At 42.1% G+C, this 17950-nt stretch overlaps 1 protein-coding gene across 2 annotated transcripts in view; it reads left to right on the top strand.

Moving 5' to 3' along the window:
* Positions 1-17950, top strand: part of LOC144577268 (uncharacterized) — a 476463-nt gene that overhangs the window by 334648 nt on the left and 123865 nt on the right. The window lies entirely within an intron of this gene.

Genomic DNA, 17950 nt, shown 5'->3' with positions numbered 1-17950 from the left:
ACTGCCACCTCCACCTCCCGAGTTCACGTGATTCTCCTGCCTTAGCCTCCCGAGTAGCTGGGACTACAGGTGTATACCACCACACCCAGCTAAATTTTTTTGCATTTTTAGTAGAGATGGGGTTTCACTATGTTGGTCAGGCTGGTCTCAAACTCCTGACCTCAGATGATCTGCCTGCCTTGATATCCCAAAGGGCCGAGATTACAGGCATGAGCGACTGTACTCTGCAAAACTGGGAAATGTTTTGCTTAAAAAATGATACACCTGTAAAGATATATACATCCCTAGATGCTTTGGAGAAATAGAATTCGAGCTTATCTCAAAATCTGTAAAATATGCAATGTGATGAGCTGGATATTGAAGAGCGACACTACAAGCTCAAGAGAAGAATCTCGTTGAATAGATTTGTTGTGATTAATTTATCATTAATTAATGACATCCGGGGATTATCTGAGGAAAGGGATACAAAGTGCAAACTAAACTAGAACCTTTCCTGTATTAGTGAAGTCACTATTGAAAATGATTTAAATGTCTAGGACACCAGTTATTCTGACAGATACAATACACAGCTCATTGCTTTAAACTCCATATGTCTGTTTGCTGCTCTCCTTCCCCAACCCTATTCCCTCTCTCCATCAGTGAGTTTTTTTTTTTGTTGTTGTTGTTTTTTGAGGCAGTATCTTGCTCTGTTGCCCAGGCGGGAGTGCAGTGGTGGTGCGATCTCGGCTCACTGCAACCTCTGCCTCCCGGTTCAAGCAAGTTTCCTGCCTCGGCCTCCCAAATAGCTGGGATTACAGGCATGCACTGCCACGCCTGGGGAATTTTTTTGTATTTTTAGTAGAGACAGGGTTTCACCATGTTGACCAGGCTGGTTTCAAACTCCTGAACTCAAATGATCCTCCTGCCTCAGCCACCCAAAGTGCTGGGATTACAGGCATGAGCTACCACGCCCGGCCCCAGTGAGTTCTTTGAAGGGACAGATTGAGTATTTTCCAGAGCGGAGGATAACAGAAATGGATTTTGAAAACTGGCAGAAGCCCAAGATGACAGCGTATTAAAGTCAGATCTCTTTGAGCCTGCTTTCTTCATAGCAGTAATGGATGAACAAAGCTCCCTGTGTTGTGTGAAAATGACAACAACAATAATAATAACATATTTGGGTTTTGTCCCTGGTTCCTGGCACAGGGTCCCTAAAACACTTGGAGTTTACTGTCTTTTATATGCTAATGAGGTGGCTCAGGGGACGGTGGATGGGCTATGCAGCTTCTGGATTGGGGCTGATGACCAGAAAACCAAGTGATGACAAGGTTAGAACGTTCAGTCTCACATCCTGACGTCTGGGGAAGGAAGAGGGGCTGGAGATCACGTTGAATCACCAATGATCAATGATTTAATCCGTTGGCCTACTGCCTCCATTAAAACCCCCAGATGACATCGTTGGGTGGCTTTCACTTTGGTGAACACATGGATATGCTGCAAAGGTGGCATGTCCACAGAAGGCATGGATGCTCTGCACCCCACCCACCACCTCCAAATACCTTGCCCTGTGTGTCCTTTCTAGTTGGCTGTCCTGAACTTTAGCCTTCATAATAAACCAGGGAGTTGTTCTAGTGCATTATAGAATGGGGGAGAGGGGACTCTGAATTTGCAGTCAGCCTGGAAGGAGTGCAGGTAACCTGAGGACCTCATTTGTGGCTGGTGTCCACAGTGGGGCAGTCTTGTGGGATTGAACCCTTGACATGTGGGGTCTACACTAACTCTGGGTAGTTAGTGTTAGAGTTGGTGTTGGAAAATGTCAGAGAGGTTTGAACTAGAGTGACTCCATCTTGAGTAGGGGCTGGGTAAAATAAGGCTGAGACCTCCTGGGGCTGCGTTCCCAGGAGTTTAGGCATCTTAGACACATGATGAGACAGGAAGCTGGCAGGACTGGTATCAGAAGTTACAGGTTCTAAAGACCCTACTGATAAAACAGGATGTGGTAAAGAAGCTGTCCCAAACCCACCAAAACCAAGATGGCGATGAAAGTGACCTCTGGTTGTCCTCACTGCTCATTACATGCTAGTTATAGTGCAATAGCATGCTAAAAGGCACTCCCACCAGCGCCATGACAGTTACAAATGTCATGGCACCTTTGGGAAGTTACCGTATATGGTCTAAAAAGAGGAGGAGCCCTTAGTTCTGTGAAATCCCTGCCTCTTTTCTGGCAAATGTATGCATAATCCACTCCTTATTTAGCATATAATCAAGAAATAACCATAAAAATAGCCAACCAGCAGCTGTCGGTTCTGCTCTACCTACGGAATAGCCATTCTTTCATTTCTTTACTTTCTTTTTTTTTTTGAGACTGAGTCTTGCTCTGTTGCCAGGCTGGAGTGTAATGACGTGATCTTGGCTCACTGCAACTTCCGACTCCCGGGTTCAAGCGGTTCCCCTGCCTCAGCCTCTCGAGTAGCTGGGACTACCTGTATGCATCACTATGCCAGGGTAGTGTCTTGTATTTTAGTAGAGACGGGGTTCAATCATGTTGGCCAGATGGTCTCAATCTCCTGACCTCGTGATCTACCTACCTCGGCCTCCCAAAGTGCTGGGATTACAGGCGTGAGCCACCACACGCAGACTTTACTTTCTAATTAAACTTGCTTTCATTCTACTTTATGAACTCACCCCAAATTCTTTCTTGTGAATGATCCAAGAACCCTCTCTTGGGGTCTGGATCAGGACTCATTTGTGGTAACAGGTGTGGTTGTTTGGAAAAGACTAACATTTGGAGTCAGAAAAAAACCACCCACATAATTTTTTTTTGAGACCGAGTTTCGCTCTTGTTACCCAGGCTGGAGTGCAATGGCGCGATCTTGGCTCACCACAACCTCCGCCTCCTGGGTTCAGGCAATTCTCCTGCCTCAGCCTCCTGAGTAGCTAGGACACATAATGTTTTTTGAATGAATGAATAAATAAAAGAATCTTTGTTACCTGATATGTTTTAGTCATATGTAAATGAAAACCTGATTCAAACTGGGAGAGTAAAGGGCGTTTACTGGTTGGTGACAGTTCAGATGTCCAAGGTAGAACTTGAGGTACATCAGGTAGCATCCTAGAGAGCGACTCAATAACGTCCCAAGGACTGTTTCTTTCTCTCCACTCTTGCTTCTGCAATGTCAGTTTCATCTCAGCAGTTTCTCTGGGGTTCCTTCAAGGGCAGCCAGCCACTCCCAACCACTTTTTGCTCAATTCTCTCAGGAAAGAACAACTGCCTTTGAAGCATTCCTCCCAGATTTCTTAGAATCACTCTGATAGAGTCAACTAAGGAGCATCTGCCTGTCCGACCAGTCACGGTGCCTGAGAGTGGACTGATTGTCTTAGTATAGGTTTCTTGGTAGAAGCAGCTTTCTTTTTTTTTTTTTTTAATTAATTAATTTATTTATTTATTTTTATTTTTTATTGGATTTTAGGTTTTGGGGTACATGAGCAGAGCATGTAAGACAGTTGCATAGGAACACACATGGCAGTGTGCTTTTCTTTCCTTCTCCCCTTCACCCACATTTGGCATTTCTCCCCAGGCTATCCCTCCCCACCTCCCCCTCCCACTGGCCCTCCCCTTTTCCCCCCAATAGACCCCAGTGTTTAGTACTCCCCTTTCTGTGTCCATGTGTTCTCATTTTTCATCACCCACCCATGAGTGAGAATATGCGGTGTTTCATTTTCTGTTCTTGTGTCAGTTTGCTGAGGATGACGTTCTCCAGATTCATCCATGTCCCTACAAACGACACAAACTCATCATTTCTGATTGCTGCATAATATTCCATGGTGTATATGTGCCACATTTTTCCAATCCAGTCTATTATCAATGGGCATTTTGGTTGATTCCAGGTCTTTGCCATTGCAAACAGTGCTGCAATGAACATTCGTGTACATGTGTCCCTATAGTAGAACGATTTATAGTCCTTTGGATATATACCCAGTAATGGGATTGCTGGGTCAAATGGAATTTCCATTTCTAAGGCCTTGAGGAATCGCCACACCGTCTTCCACAATGGTTGAACTAATTTACACTCCCACCAACAGTGTAAAAGTGTTCCTTTTTCTCCACATCCTCTCCAGCATCTGTTGTCTCCAGATTTTTTAATGATCGCCATTCTAACTGGCGTGAGATGGTATCTCAATGTGGTTTTGATTTGCATCTCTCTGATGACCAGTGACGATGAGCATTTTTTCATAAGATTGTTGGCCTCATATATGTCTTCTTTCGTAAAGTGTCTGTTCACATCCTTTGCCCACCTTTGAATGGGCTTGTTTGTTTTTTTCCTGTAAATCCGTTTGAGTTCTTTGTAAATTCTGGATATCAGCCCTTTGTCAGATGGGCAAACTGCAAAAATTTTTTCCCATTCTGTTGGTTGCTGATCCACTCTAGTGACTGTTTCTTTTGCCGTGCAGAAGCTGTGGAGTTTCATTAGGTCCCAGCAGCTTTCTTATTACTTCATGCATTCCCAAACTGAAACTGTGGGTTTTGGAAAGGTGAGAAGAGATGCTGGGAAGGCATCCAGCTAATCTTCATTCTACCTGGGGCGTGCTTACTTTATCTAACAAGTAATGTGGTTCCTAAAGGATTTGTTTATATCATACCATATCATGACATATTTTAAACAACTAATCCCTAGCAAATGTTGTATTCCAGACAAGTCAGGTCTTACCATAAGCTAACTTCGTAGTATTTTACCTTTTGGTTCAAACAAATGGCATGTTTGATAGTATTTTGTAAACTCCACGGGCTGTAAAAATAGGAAATGATCCCATGAGCAGCTAGAGAAATATAAAGGTATACTGAAAGTCGTGACCCGCTTTTGCTTTCTAATCCGAGTTCTGTAACAGGCCATGAATAAGTTGATCAACAGCTCTCACATTGACAATGAAATGGATTACTTGATAAAAATCTAGACTTTATCTTGGCCTTTTACCAGATTTGTAGCTCAGTGACCCTCCCATTAATGTAGGTATGATAGTAAAAACCGCACGGGCCAATTCATACGCCACATTTTTAGCTCAGATGTTGGCAAACTTCTTCCCTGAAGAGTCAGAGAATAAATACTTTAGGTTTTGCAAAGCCATGCGGTGTTTGACACAACTTCACTCTGTTTCGGCAACCCAAAACAGCCACCGAAAATATGTAAATTAATGAATATGCTTATATTCTAATAACACTTTATGGACACTGAAGTTTGAATGTCATATAATTTTCACGTGTCACAAACTATTATTAGTCCTTTGACTTATTTCAAGCATTTAGAAATATAAAAACCACACCAGGTGCGGTGGCTCATACCTGTAATCCCAGCACTTAGGGGAGGCCAAGGCAGGCGGATCATGAGGTCAGGAGTTCAAGACCAGCCTGGCCAACATGGTGAAACCCCGTTTCTACTAAAAGCACAACAGAAATTAGCCGTCATGGTGGTATGCACCTGCAATCCCAGCTACTAAGGAGGCTGAGGCAGGAGAATCGCTTGAACCTGGGAGGCGGAGGTTGCAGTGAGTGGAGATCTCACCATTGCACTCCAGCCTGGGCAACAGGGTGAGACTTCATCTCAAAAAAAAAAAAAAAAAAGAAATGTAAAATCATTCTTAGTCCATAGGCAGCACAGGAAACAGGCAGCAAGCTGAATTTGGCTCATGGGCTGAAATTTGCCAACCCTTGTTTTAGCCAAATGCCACAAACCCATGAGGTTTATGGAGAGAAGATGAAAATGGTATTACCTGAACCAATACTTTGTGCATTCACAAAGAAAAAAAATCTCACACTACTTCGGATGTAAGTTCTGTAAGTTCAGTCATAATTTCTCGTCCCTTTCACTCTACTTTTGAAATCAATGGATGGTTCAAAATTTCTAGAATTCACATGTTTACCTTAAAAGTTAAAAAGATTTAAACTTATTGATAAAACATGAGAGCAATTTCAGGTCATGACTGGACACCTACAAGATTAGGCTACATCTTTGTTCGAGCTGGTACAAGCTCAGCAGGCCCTCTCCCAAACCGAACATTTTCTCCCAAAGCCACTTGCTATTTTCCATCCAGGGTATCTCATTTCTAGTTAACAAAGCTTGAAACTTAGAGTTACTATATAGTGAGCATTCCAAAGGAATCCTGCTCAGCCTCAGGAATTCTGTGTAGTGGACCTGCCTTCCTGGGCCCCAGGGATGGGACACGACCCATATGTGGCCAATCAGAGAACTAGATCTCTTTTTTTTTTTTTTGAGACGGAGTTTCGCTCTTGTTACCCAGGCTGGAGTGCAATGGTGCGATCTCGGCTCACCGCAACCTCCGCCTCCTGGGTTCAGGCAATTCTCCTGCCTCAGCCTCCTGAGTAGCTGGGATTACAGGCACACACCACCATGCCCAGCTAATTTTTTGTATTTTTAGTAGAGATGGGGTTTCACCATGTTGACCAGGATGGTCTTGATCTCATGACCTCGTGATCCACCCGCCTCGGCCTCCCAAAGTGCTGGGATTACAGGCTTGAGCCACCGCGCCTGGCCAATTTTTTGTATCTTTAGTAGAGACAGGTTTTCACCAGTTGACCAGGCCAGTCTCCAACTCCTGACCTCGTGATCTGCCCACCTTGGCCTCCCAAAGTGCTGGGATTACAGGCTTGAGCCACCGCGCCCGGCCAGAACTAGATCTCTTTAGCTATAGTGATGACCCAAAGAGAAAGAATCAGACTCCTTTCTGGGACTTTTGCTAGAACTGTCAGGTTGAGTTGGGTTTCTGTTACTTGCGACCCAAGTAGTCCTGACTAACTCAATTGCCATTCGGTTATTCTGATCCTTACCTCTCCTGCCCAGCACCTCTTCTCCCACTATCTAGGCAGTTATCACTTCCTCCAGTCTGTGGGATATGTCTTCCACATTGATCTATTTCTTTCAGTTCTTAATTACTTCACCATTACTTCCTTCTACGTCACGTTAGCCTCAGCAGTTCCTGTTTAATAAACAATCTTTGAAGGACATGCTGTATGTTACAATGGCAGTGGACTAGATTGGCGAGAACACTGGGTTTAGAGTCAGGTAGAATCTGGATTTGAATCTCAGTCAGCCACTCATCTGGAAATGTATTGAAATGTATTAGCTCCTTTAGGTATTAGTTTCCCCATGTGTGTAATAAGGCTGCCTTATAGGGTTGATATGAGAATTAAAAAAGAATTACACGAATCAAACAGTGCACATACACAGTGGGCATCTAAGAAATTAGAGTTCTTAGGCCAGGCACAGTGGCTCACGCCTGTAATCCCAGCACTTTGGGAGGCCAAGGCGGGTGGATCCCGAGGTCAAAAGATCGAGACCATCCTGGTCAACATGGTGAAACCCCGTCTCTACTAAAAAAAAAATACAGAAAATTAGCTGGGCATGGTGGCGCATGCCTGTAATCCCAGCTACTCAGGAGACTGAGGCAGGAGAATTGCCTGAACCCAGGAGGCGGAGGTTGTGGTGAGCCGAGATCACGCCATTGCACTCCACCCTGGGTAACAAGAGCGAAACTCTGTCTCAAAAAAAAAAAGAGAGAGAGTTCTTAGTATTGGGTGAAAGGAACTGTGAAAGCCTAACTCTTATCCATTCAGGTGTCCTACTGAATGGGGCTTGCACCCTCTCCATCCACCTTCTCATTACTTCTTATCTTCCTGCTATGTGAGGCCATTTCTATGAGCCTCATTGCTCATAAATCTCCTGAGGTCTACACTGGCTCCACAGACTCTTCACTCTGGCCTCCAGAACTTCCATCTACTGTCTTCACCTGAAATTATCCCTATAAACATTATAAACATTAATCAGGGAAGAAGTTGGGAGAAATGAAAATGCACCATGTTTGTAGAGCATTCAACATTAATAATTAGGTCAGCTTGTACTCTAACCTGCTTCCTAATAATTCTTTGCTTGCTGCCTGAGAATCACAGAGACCCTAGATTATAGTTCCCCTTAACTGCTCTACAGATAACAGCTTGAGCATTGTGAAATGCTGTTTTCCACTTGAGATATGCTTTCAGGTTCTGCTTGTCAATGAAGCTACTGATGTCAGTTGGTCGGAAGCACTGCAAGAGAAGATGACTCACCAAAGAATGTGGTTTCTACGTCCTGATAATTTTGTCACTTACCCTGACCATCCTGGTCAACAAGGTGAAACCCCGTCTCTACTAAAAATACAAAAATTAGCTGGGCACGGTGGCGTGTGCCTGTAATCCCAGCTACTCAGGAGGCTGAGGCAGGAGAATTGCCTGAACCCAGGAGGCGGAGGTTGCGGTGAGCCGAGATCGTGCCATTGCACTCCAGCCTGTGTAACAGCGAAACTCTTGTCTCAAAAAAAAAAAAAAAACAGCCCAAAGCTCCTTGGAGAGATAGAGTTGAGTGTCTGTCTCCTCTTATCCCTCTTACCTCCTTCTTGGCCACCCTGAAATCATTAAATTCTTTTTCTGCTGCAACCCTTGCTGTCTCCGCATATTATCCTGTTGCTACACAGCAAGCACGTGAACCTGTTGGTCCTGTAACACACTCAATCTCACCTCCCTCTGGTCTCAACCATCAGGTCTGTTTCCACCAAGTGGGAAAAGTCACTATCTGCCAGATATGCCACTCAAAGTCCTTGTGCTGGTAAACTTGAATTTGAACTATTTGTCTTCACCCAGTCTTAAACCCCAAATCCTCTCAAGGCCATCTGTTCCTCCTCTTTCTCTTCTTCCTTCTCAGAACTTTCAAAGAACCTATTCTTTCACTGGGGCCTGCTCTCCATGTATGTCTTCTTTACTAGATGGTAAGTTCCTGGAAATCAGGATTTGCTGGGTGTATATTTGTAACTACCTCCCTATTGCCCAATTCCCAGCATAGTTGAGCACCTGTGTCCATTGTTCAGTACGTATCAGTTGAGTAGACATTTATGGTGCTGATTACGTGATCCAGGATCATAAACACTCTAATAGGATTCAGTTGGGAAAACAGAAATAACACTAGATATATTTTATTTCATTTTAAAATTTATTTACTTATTTTTTTAAGAGACTGGGTCTCTCTGTTGCCCAAGATAGAGTGTAGTTGCATGATCGTAGGTCACTGCATTCTCAAAGTCCTGGATTTCAAGTGATTCTCCCACTTCAGCCTCTCTAGTAGCTGGGACTACTGGCATGTACCAATGAGAACAGTTATTTTTATATTTGTAGGGAGGGTGACAGCCAGGCATGGTGGCTTACACCTGTAATCCCAGCACTTTGGGAGGTCAAAGTGGGTGGATCATGAGGTCATGGTTCAAGACCAGCCTGGCCAACATAGTGAAACCCTGTCTCTACTAAAAATAACAAAAATCAGCTGAGAATGGTGGTGAGTGCCTGTAATCCCAACTCCTTGGGAGGCTAAGGCAGGAGAATCACCTCAGCCCAGGAGTCAGAGGTTGCAGGGAGCCAAGATCATGCCACCACACTCCAGCCTGGAAGACAAGAGGGAAACACCTTCTCAAGAAAACAAAACAAAACAAAAAAGAAATTCAGATGGAAGTAGAAGAGAGTAGAAAGAAAGGTACAACAGTCTTTGCAGTTGTATACATCTTTAAAGATGCAGTCAGCTGTAGTGGCTCCAATATCTAAGCTTGGCCACTGGAGGAATAGCCTCAGGACCTCCTGTAGTGAAGGATCATGTGCAGTGCCAGGTATAAACCCTTACTTGGCAAGTTCAACCACCAAACCAGCATGAGACAAACAAGAAGTTTGAGTGAGTCTCAATAGCCTTATCTAGCCCAAACACACATACCAAAGCGCAGCTCTATTAGGGAAAGGTTGAGAGACTTTCAGACACAGCAAACTGGCTGTGCATGACTCAAGTTGGGAGCATAAGCTGCTTCTCAGGAGTGACTCAGAACTGAGACCAGTGGTCAAAAGGGAGGCTAGAGTTGGGACAGTAAACACAAAGACATACAACCTTCTTAAAATGCACACTTGTGGAAACATACAATTGCCAGCGTTTTGAGAGTTGACTGAAAAAGCTATGCGAGTACCCAGCATACTTAAGAAGGCACCACTACAGACGGTTGAGCATTAAAAGAAAACACCAAATGTTGATTCGCTCAATATTTGGTTCTATCAACAACAGAAGAGATTATATTTACTGAGTTAGAAAGTTATATCATCCCGCTTCTTCCTTCTTTCCATTTTTCTTCTTTTTAAAATCACATCAAAAGTGCAAAACATGGTACTTTTCCCCCCCTTCTGATTTATTTTGTGATCTGACAGAGACGGGGAGGGAAGAACAAAGCACTCAGGTTGGTAAGTTTCTTCTGACGATAAGAATGCATCCCCGCTTAGATTTCATGTAGCTTCCCTCACTTCGGGGAGATTTAAGTTAATCATGACGTATAGATCCAGGTTGGTTCGATCTATACTGAGGTCCATTTCCAAGGAGGGGCGTGGAGATGTTTCACTGTGACAGTTTTGGAACATGATCTGACTATGAGCAAAAGTTGCTGTGAGCTAGAATACAGGACTACGATTCTGTGGAAGGTTTTCTTTCCCCCAAAAGAGTTAAATAGAAGACAGTTTGGGAAGAAAATGCAGTTTAGTGAAAGTGTGTTTATATTAAACCAACTTTTATTGAGAGTCCATAGGGTGTAGATAATACTTACGAGCTGGGTAACCTCGGGCAAGTTAGCTAAATGCCGTGTGCCTCAATATTCCCATCTGTACAATGGGCATAATAAAAAAGTACCTATTTCATAAAGTTGTTATTAGGATAAAATGAGTAAAGGTTTTGGAAGAACTTACAGTAGTAGGAATGATCAGCTCAGAAGATGGTGGCTGGTTGTTTGAAGACTTTGGGAAAGTCTTATCTTTCTCATGCTTATCTTTCTTTATTCTCTTCTATCTGTTCCAACTGACAAGCACAGATGGGTGCCAGTGTCATGCCTCACACATTGTGAAGCATCTTATTTATGTATTTATTTATAGTCTCATTCTGTTGCCCAGGCAGGAGTGCAGTGGCACAATCTCGTCTCACTGCAACTTTTGCCTCCTGGGTTCAAGCGATTCTCCTGCCCCAGCCTCCTGAGTAGCTGGGATTACAGGCATCCACCACCACGCCCAGCTGATTTTTGTATTCTTGGTAGAGATGGAGTTTCACCATGTTGGGCAGGCTGGTCTTAACTCTTGACCTTCTGATCCACCTGCCTCAGCCTCCCAAAGTGTTGAGGTGAGCCACCGTGAGCCACTGTGCCCAGCCGAAGCCGCCTTATTGAAAACAAATAAGGTCTCAAGAACCTGGAGTGGGGAAGTCTGACACAAAAGTGTCACATGAGAAAGGTCGAAACAGAATGCCACACAAGGAGACAAAGCCTGAAGTTCAGATTCCTTACGTGCTTTGCCATCCCCTTCCCCTCAATCTCCCTTCTTGCGAATTAGTCATTTCACAGCAGCCAAAGAAATAAATTGGTCAACATCTTCTGTGGGCCCGAACCCTTTGGACTGAAGGCGGTCTGTCTGGAATACTGTTTGCATATTGGGTGAAGATATGAGAAACTTAAGAAATGATTCCAGGCCGGGCGCGGTGGCTCACGCCTGTAATCCCAGCACTTTGGGAGGCCGAGGCGGATAGATCACGAGGTCAAGAGATCAAGACCATCCTGGTCAACAAGGTGAAACACCTTCTCTACTAAAAATACAAAAATTAGCTGGGCATGGTGGCGCACGCCTGTAATCCCAGCTACTCGGGAGGCTGAGGCAGGAGAATTGCCTGAACCCAGGGGCGGAGGTTGCGGTGAGCTGAGATCGCAACATTGCACTCCAGCCTGGGTAACAAGAGCGAAACTCTGTCTCCAAAAAGAAAGAAAGAAATGATTCCAATTCAAGGTGGATCTGTTTCTCTTGAAATCTGGGGTTAAGCAATGACTATTCCCTCTAGTCGCACAAACTGCCCCGTACACCCACTTAAAAGGGCACGGCGTGCCAAGCAACATGAACTGCCTTAAAGTCACGTGCGCCCACGTTATCAGATAAAGTCTTCATTTTGTCCATTTCAGTACTTTCATGATTTTTTATTGTTAGCTACATTTGTCTGGCATCTGTGGTAGGACTGAACTTTTCTGCTTTACTTGACTTTTAGAACCTGACTGTGGTATTGTGGAATTATTGGGCTGCAGATAAGACAGTGAACGTATCAGAGGGAGTCAGCAGTAAAATAAGGTATTGGTGTACCTGGAATCTCCAAGGACCTTTCTCACACTAGCATTCGGTGCTTTCTTGATTCCAAGTCGAGCCAATATTGCTCTGGGTTCCTGGGTGCAGGGCGAATAGCAATGGAGACATGAGAGCGAAAGCTGAAATCCTGTTAAATTATGTTATTGAATTTGCAGGAAGCTTTTAAGGAATTTAATATGCCTAAAGCTAATTTATTTTACATAATTGGAACTAGCGTTTAGTTAGGTATAGAATATGTTAACTGCAATAGTTTTTGTATTAGCAAAAATAAACAAATCCTAAAAACATTCTAAATGCCCAAAGAAATTCACTCGGTGGTATACTATACAACCTTCAAAATCAATGGTTATGAAAAGTATCTTGCTAGATGGGAAAATGTGTATGATATGCTGGAGAAAAGCAAGATATAAAAATGTATTACATTGAATAACTATGGAAAAATAATAAAAGAATAAACGATTTAAAAATATGCATAGGCAAAATATATAAAATATTTCTATAATGAAGTATTTTTACAGTAGAAACTAAATTTCTAAATGAAATAGAATAGAGCAAAACCAATTACATACTTAGAAATCAATATAAATCTCCCCCTAAACTGCACCATTTCTCATTGCAGTGAAATTCCAAGTAATTATTTTACATGATTTATTCAGCATCTGTCATTTTAAGAATTGGATAATGTTTGGCTACACAGCAAAGAATAATTAGCACTATAATTAATCAAATTGCTGTTTATATTTCTATGTCAAAGTTAATCATTTTCATTTTCTTGTTTTATGTGAGGGGTGCTCTTTTATGTAAGCCAATAACATCCACAAGAAAATTTAAATGCATTTCACATGTTTTAATTTTATAAAGTTAATATCACAGCAGAAACTTAATCTCAGTCCACGCTCTCAGTTACTGACACCTGGAGCAAACCCATAGCATTCGTACCTAAGCTAAACCAACAGGACTATTTTCAGAACGCTCAATCATTCAGTCCTCAATTGTTCTTCGTTAGATGTGATCTGGACTAATCTGACAGAAGATGTTATCCTTGCCTGTTCTCCCTCAGTCTCTCCCCTGCCCTTCTTCTGTTTACCAACACACAACGCAAGAATGGGAACACAATTTTGCATCTTCTAGGCAGTCATAGAAATACTTGGTTCAGTCTGACAAATCCATTCAGGAGGGTTGGGTCCCATGTGGCAGTTTTCTCCATATGAAATCAAGCTAAGAATCTTGAAACAAATCCTTATTTGAGCTTTTTTTTTTTTTAATTTTTAATTTTTTCGTAGCTTACCCGGCACCCAGAGTGATGTGGAACTTGTCAATGATTGTTTTATTGTTATACAGAGTCTTTTAGTATATCAAATGTATGTAAATAAATAAAATATGTGTTGGTATTTCCAAGCAAGCCACACATTTGCAGCTCTGGTTTCACCATAGCAGGTTTAGTGGGGAAGTTCAGATGCTCAGAGTTTTCCTGTTATGTGAAACCATTCTTGGCTGTAATGTCTCTCCAAGGAGCTGATCTAATTAATGCAAAACACTCTAGATATTACTTAATAAATACTAAGCTTCTTCTAAGTGGTGCAAAATTAAGATCCTTTGCTGAACTGTTCCTCTATATGCTGTCATGTGCTGGAATTACCAATATGTGGTATTTCATGAAGGAGAGAGAAATCTGCAGCAAACCAGAGTTAGAAAACCATTACTTCTGCTAACCAACAGCTCTTTCGGTACCGTATACCTTAGAAAACCAGTTAACAGGGAACACTCATGGGGAGAAATTAACTGAGTAAATAAAAATATTCAGGTTGCAAAGCCTGAATTAGAATCACAATGTCTCCAAACAACAGATACTCAAAGAATGTGTTTTATCTGTGAGCTTAATCTGCTCTAATTAATGCTCCAAGAGTTGGTTCCTTCAAAAGACTGCAACTGATTTGACATCAGTTATTTGCAGACACAGGCAAAAGGAGGTTACCCCCAAAGAATGCTTTGTCCAAATATTCTTGAGGATGTTCTAGAAGGAAAAATCTTCCAAGGAAGCTTTTAGTTAGCCAACGACGGTTTTTCACGGTTAATCTCTGATTAGTTTATCATCAGTTCCAGAGAGCTTGATAGCCTCTGGTTATATACAACCAACTATTTTTCCAGCATCTTTTCTTCATTTCTAGAGGTCTGAGCCTGTTCCCCTTCTTAGTCTTATTCCCAGCTCCAGGCACAATCCCAAGAATTAAATGAAGAATAGTGTCAAATATGACCTTATAAATCTTGAAGCTAACATAATGTTAAAGGTAGCTGGCAATAATACCAGACAGAATTTAAAACCACGACAGAAAACCCTCCAAATACATTCTCCCTCAGATCAGATCTCATTTTAACTTCAAGTTTGAGAAAAATGGATTTATTCCTCTGCAATCACGTCTTGAAAACTGATGTCTACGTCTTTAATTTTTCTTTCACTGCTCTAGAAATACCTGTAGTCGTCACTGAGAGATTTCTGCAATGTTGCTAGGTAAAAGTCAACAAAGTTCACCAAAACAAAAACATCAATCATCAAAGACAAAAGATAAAAGTATCCCCACAAGATTATCTCAATTACCCTGATATATGTGGCTTATTTTCCTTTGAGGATGAAAAATGAAAATGTAAGAGAATTCTGACTTGGAAATTCTAACCAAAGAGTATCCATCCTCTCCTGGTTTTAACATAACTTGTTTAACTATCACCGTGCTCAGATAGGGTAACTAGCAGAAAGTGGGGTGTGTGTGTGTGTGCAAGAGAGAGAGAGAGAGAAGAGAAAGAGGAGAGGAGAGGACAGCAGAGGGGAGGCGAAGGGAGGGGAGAGGAGAGGAGGGGAGGGGAGAGATGAGGTTGCAAGCTCAGCGATCAAGCCTGTTGTGACACCAAAGTCCAGATATGTTAGCTGAAAGAAGAAAACTTGACCCGGATGTGATTCTGGTTTTTGAAACCAAGCCGTTCATGTAATCCAAACAGAGCAAGGAGGTAGACTTGGAGATGTGCATGATGTAATGATGTTTATTTTGACATAGGTAAAGGTTTGTTTAAAGTAAACTTACTATCTCAGACCTGACTGTTGATCACCAGGAGTTCCTTGAGACTCCCAAGTCCCACATTGCCTGCCCGGACTCACTTTCGTCCCCTCCCCCGTTTTTTCAGAAGCCAGAGGATGCCTGCTGCATCTTGCACTGTAGTGCAAACAGATTCCCCCAAAGAGAGAGGAAGATAAAATGAATTTAAATTCCAAAGGGGTTCCAGTGCCGGTTTCCTAGTCCCCGAGTCAGCAATGTGTTTGTGAAAATTCAGCCTTTTTGTCTCCCAGTAAAAAGGAGCTAAATCTACATCGGTGGCCCAGTCTCGGATTGCTATTCTTTGCATTCTCTATTCGAGTGAATGAGAGTGAATGAAGTGGCCGGGACCCTTCATTTGATCTACTCAATTGCATAAAGTGACAGAATTCTAATATATTTGTTTAATGCTCTTCAATGGGCTTTCACTTTTTTTGCTTGCAAATGAAGCATCCGTGGGCAAAGTCTCATCCCCCTTAACACGGGGACATATTTCATAACTGAGGCCGTGGTTTGAAGTAATCTTGAGAGGAGTTTTAGACTCAAAAAGTGGAAAATAAAGAAACAGATGTGAAGTTATTGTAAATTCCTAGAGTGGGCTCTGGGGCTATTGTGCCTCCACGGCGGGCGGTCCAGGGACTGTGCCTTTCATGCTGTAATTGAAACATATTAATTAGATAATTTGTTGTTAGTTTAAACGAAACAAATGCATCCCCTTTGAGGCTTCACAGCCGGTGGGTTGGGTTGTTTTTGTGTTTTTTTTTTTTGTTTGGGTGTCTCTGTGCATATGTGGCTTTTAGGAGAAAAAAATTAATTGACATTTATATTAAGAATTTAAGAATAGATCCTGATCCTTTCTGTTTCTTAGCTGAATACCTTTTACAAAGGGCATTTTCATTTGCAGAAGTGTAAACCCTTTCCTCACCCCTGCACTCTGCAGCCCCCCAGTGTCCCCAATCTTGCATAAACGAATGTAAATCTTACTGTCTGCAGCCTCGGTTTGGGCGCTTCCTCCCTCCTGCTTGCCACCTCATCCATCTTGAGCACCTGGCCATATTTATGCTTCCAAGACCCTCAATGTTCTCATCCCTTTAAAGGAATTAATCTCACTGCTAAAATATTGAAGTCATTTTGATGATCATTTTCTAGCACCACTAAGGCTTTTCAAAACCCCCAAATCAGGTGGTAGAAACATTGAGAACCTCTGTAGCTTCTGTCTTGAGAAAGTGCATGAAATTCATTCGTTGTGTAAGCGTTTCCTCAAATCACAGAGAATCCTGTTTAAAAACTCAGTTGAATGCAGAGTCATGTAAAAAAACAAAAATAACAGAATAGCCAGGTTTCCAAACACAAAACCTTAAATCTAAGAAATAATACTGCTTGAATTTCCAAAATAGAAAATAATATCACCTATCTCAGTTCTCAGGACAGGTCCCACATAGACACCTTCCCACTCCACGGTGTTGTCTCTTCCAGTTTTATTTTAAAACTGTGTGTATTGACTTTGGACTTGAGCCAGGTGAAAAGATTTAACATGACAAAGGGAGCCATTGAAGGTATCATAGTTATAAACTTCCTTATTTGTGGGGCACTTCAGCTAAACAGGGCATAAGTCTCAAAGCTGGCGGGTGAGGCGGGGATGAAGTAGGGTGGAGGCATGTGTGTTTGGACCGCCTTTGGATTTCTGATCAAGGTCAAAATATCATCAGTGGATTTTTTTACTTTACTCATTCAACTTTGTCTGAGAAAAGATGCCTGCATTTGTGAAAGGAGGGCATTTCATTCTTTGCAATACACCATGACCAACTTACCAGCTGAAAAGAGCGTTTTCAAATACTGAGTTGAAATCTCTCCTTTGCTAAAAATCAGAAATAGGATCTGTATCTTATTTACCTCTGGGTATTAAATGTGCCTATGTGCACATCACTTATCTTGAATTCTAGTGCCTCTGATAAGAGGAACATTTATCTAAGCTGATGATTTAGAAAATGTCTGAGGCCCATGTTAGCCCTTTAGACTTCCTTCACCCCCAGCTGGAATTCATGTTGCTAAATTCAATGAGATTAGCATATTCCAGAGATGGCCTTAATTTTCTTTAGCAGGAAACTGTGAAAACGTATTTAATTTTTTTAAAAAATGCATATGTGCTTGTTGAGAACAAAGTTTTCAGAGTTTCCTAGCTCAGGGTGGTTAAGTTTTCCAGGCTTTCTTTAGCTGATCTTGTTGATATAATTGTGAATTGGGCTTGATGAATGAGTTTAGTTGTCCCCTGTCTGACGAGCTTTAGTACCTTCATGCATTTTAATCAGTCCAATGCTTCATTTATTTTCCACCTTTTTTTTTTTTTTTTTTTTTGGCTGTGTGTGGGATCCTTCTTTTTAAAAAATGGTCAGAACTGGATGCATTACCCTTTGCATTAATCCCGAGTTGATTTCCAGGTAGTCCTCTAACTATATAACGGTCGCAGGTGCTAAGGATCCTCCTATGAAGTACAGTGACCGTGGTTTCTAAGTGAGTTTCTCTGTGTTGCACAAGGGTCTCTTGTTTAATCATTTTACACAGTGAAGTGTTAATCACCATTTAAGTTTCTCTTTGTCTTGTAACTTCATTAGTTGAATACACATCTCACTCTGGAAATATTGTGACCCTTTCAATA

Source organism: Callithrix jacchus, chromosome 8 (genome assembly GCF_049354715.1).
Source record: "Callithrix jacchus isolate 240 chromosome 8, calJac240_pri, whole genome shotgun sequence".
NCBI classification, from domain to species: Eukaryota; Metazoa; Chordata; class Mammalia; order Primates; family Cebidae; genus Callithrix; species Callithrix jacchus.
This window is presented reverse-complemented; position numbering and strand designations above follow the sequence as displayed.